The 3,104-nt window shown below is 37.2% G+C and overlaps 1 pseudogene; it reads left to right on the forward strand.

Annotated features, from left to right (window-relative positions):
• Window positions 1–358: 358 nt before the first annotated feature.
• LOC131028420 (coniferyl alcohol acyltransferase-like) lies at window positions 359–1,995 on the forward strand (annotated as a pseudogene).
• Window positions 1,996–3,104: the final 1,109 nt, after the last annotated feature.

Consider the following 3,104-nt stretch of genomic DNA (forward strand, 5'->3'; position numbering starts at 1 on the left):
ACAGATTTACTGTCATAAGTTTTTGGTAGATCTTTTTGCAATGATGTGTCTTTTGCTCCATTTGATTATTCAGTTGAAAACTTGTTTGGCTGTAGGTCCTCCACCATTTCAAACATTACTACCTAATGAACGAAGCTTATTAAAGATATACCACAAATATAGTTTTAATAGCTTTTTTAAATTAAAAAAAGTAAAAACCATAAAATCACAAGATATTTTGCGAAAAGCATGAAATATAAGCAGAGGCTGCCTAAATCTGGGCGAGCGATTGATTAGGTAACTAAATATAAGCAGAGGCTTCCGACATAATTTAGGTAGATAGAGTAACTAAAATCTTTAGTTAGATAGAGTAACGAAAATGGTAAAGTAGCGAATGATTTACGATGTTTTGGCAAATACAAAAATCCATGTTAAAATGGAGAAGACATTTTTTAATATTATCGATTGTAAGGAGAAAAGTTAATTATCATCGATTAGAATTATTATTAATCGTCTTGACAATTCTTATCCTCATCTGTAGGAGTGGGTTTAAGCAGAGTAAACCAAGGAAATCGGCACTTCTAAATCTATAAATTATAAGAAGTTCGCATTGTTAGCACAGAAGCTATAGTGCCTGCCCTTCTAATGCAGCCGCACATCCTTCCTCTGTCAAATCTAGATCTCCTTATTCCTCCAGTTTCTGTACATGTGTTTTTCTGCTATAAAAATCCCTTTCCTAGGACTTTTGCATCAGCACTGTCTCATCTGAAGACTTCCCTGTCGAGGGTCTTGGTGAGCTATTATGTTTTTGCGGGAAGATAGTTTACAGATAGTACTGGCCTACCAAAGGTCCATTGCAATAACAAGGGAGTTCGCTTCACCCAAGCTTATGCTAAAACTCCACTTTCTCACCTGAATCTATACAAACCTGACGAGTCTGTGCAGGGGAAGCTCGTTCCTCTACTTTCAGAGCCCTTTCAAGAAGAAGGCACTCCTGTCTTTGCTGTTCAGGTAAATGATTCTATAAATCCCCTTGTAGTCTTTACTGCATAACGATCTAAACGTTATTTGGTATTTGCAGGTTATAGAGTTTAGCTGTGGAGGTTCTGTTGTTGGCTGCACATTCGACCTTGAATTGCAGATGCATACTCTGCAAACGTGTTTTTCAGAAGCTGGGCAAAGCTTTCGAGAAAGGACGCAATTGTATCTCCGAATCCAAGCTTTACACGCTCCATATTATGCCCTCGAGATTCCCCTGCTTACTGTGTTGAAATTGAGAATATGTATGTGAGGTATACTCCACATGAATCCGTCCACGAAAATCCTCATCCACCTTGTTTAGCAAGTAGAATTTACTATCTAGATGTGAAGAACATTATGGATATCCAATTTAATGCAAACAAAGATGGTAACAATTACACCAAATTAGAGGCATTCAGTGCTTACTTGTGGAAGCTACTGATATGCACCCAGAATGTCAAGGACACCGTAAATTGTAAAATAGGAATAGCTGTAGATGGCCGCCCACGCTTAAGGGAGATTGGGATTGCGCCTAATTACTTTGGTAATGTTATAAGTTTGCCCTTTGCTGAATCTAACGCCCAATGTATAAAAACGAAATCACTTTGTTGGAGTGCAGGGTTGATTCATGATGGCATACAAAGTGCAGCAAATAAGGAGCATTTTCAAAGCTTAATTGACTCCGTGGAGACAATAAAGCCAACACCTGTCTTAGCCAAGATTTAGTGCAGAGCAGATGGACCCGCAGTTTTGGTGTCTTCTGGATTGCGGTTTCCTTTGTATGAGATTGATTATGGATGGGGAAAGCCTACGTTTGGAAGCTACCATTTCCCTTGGGGTGGTGAAGCAGGCTATGTAATGCCAACTCATAGCCCTGCAGGAAACGATAGTTGGATAGTATACCTGCATCTTCCTCCCGAGCACTTGAATGCAATCGAAGCTGATCCCAATCGCATTCTACTTCCAATGACACAAGATTTCTTACATTTGGCTTAGGAATATCTTAGAAACCTAGTTGGGTATATGTTTAGAGCAGTGTACCTAGACAGCAATACAAATAAGTGTTGTAGATAACTCTATATCATTTATTTGTATGTTCTTCTGTGTTGTAGTGAATTTGAAGAATTGAATTTCTTAATAGTATTCGCAGTAAGATTCTTTTAAAGCATTCAAATTAAATATTTATGTGTTAATAAGTCACACAATGATGAGACTTTTAATTCATTATTTATGAGAATTTGTTGTATTTGTATGTTATTATTTAATATAATTATTCAATTTAGTTTGAATGTATTTTTTTTTCATATTGTTGTTATTTTCTTAATTTTATCAATAAAATAATATATTGTATAGTAAAATCATTATAATAGGCAAAATAACATCCTTTCTTAAGAGAGTAAAATGGAGGTTTAGTTTGATGGTAAGGAGATTTCAACATTTTAAAATCTTCAACAGGTGGGAAATGAGAATTTGAATTTGGAGGTGGAGCTAGTAGGCGGAAGCGGTGTGGATCCTCGTGCGGATTCAAGGTAAAAGGTTGTCCTTGAGCTTGCTCTTGGTCAAAATGGTGCATATCTGGAGATGGTTCAATCTAGTGAGTCCTCGAGTATCAAGGACTCTATTCCTCTAGCCCATTCTTAGGCATGTGAGGAGACAATTGACATTCATGAGATTGCCTCTTGGACCCATCATCTTCATGGAGGATCTTCAAAAGATGTGGTAGGTGGGACCCTTGCTAGTCATGAACAACCTAATTTCCTAGAGGAAGCTACAAAGTGGTCTAACTTTTTTGAAGTTAAGCCTAAAGACAAATCCTTTTCCTCCTATTCAAAATATTCCGAATCTATCAAATCTAAATCTTCTTGTTTCATTCACAATGACATATTTTATGATACGAGTAAACTTAGATCTCTATCTACTAGCATGTCTTCCATCTTGAGCTTCTACAACTCAACATAGTCTCCACTAAATTTTTAATCTCTATTCTTAGGTGAGTCTCCATAAAATGGTGGATGTCTGGAGTGGCTCCAATCTAGTGAGTCCTCAAGTATCAAGGACTCTGTTCCACTTACCCATTCTTAGGGATGTGAGGAGATAGTTGGCAT

The sequence above is a fragment of the Cryptomeria japonica genome, chromosome 7 (genome assembly GCF_030272615.1).
Source record: "Cryptomeria japonica chromosome 7, Sugi_1.0, whole genome shotgun sequence".
Classification (NCBI taxonomy): domain Eukaryota; kingdom Viridiplantae; phylum Streptophyta; class Pinopsida; order Cupressales; family Cupressaceae; genus Cryptomeria; species Cryptomeria japonica.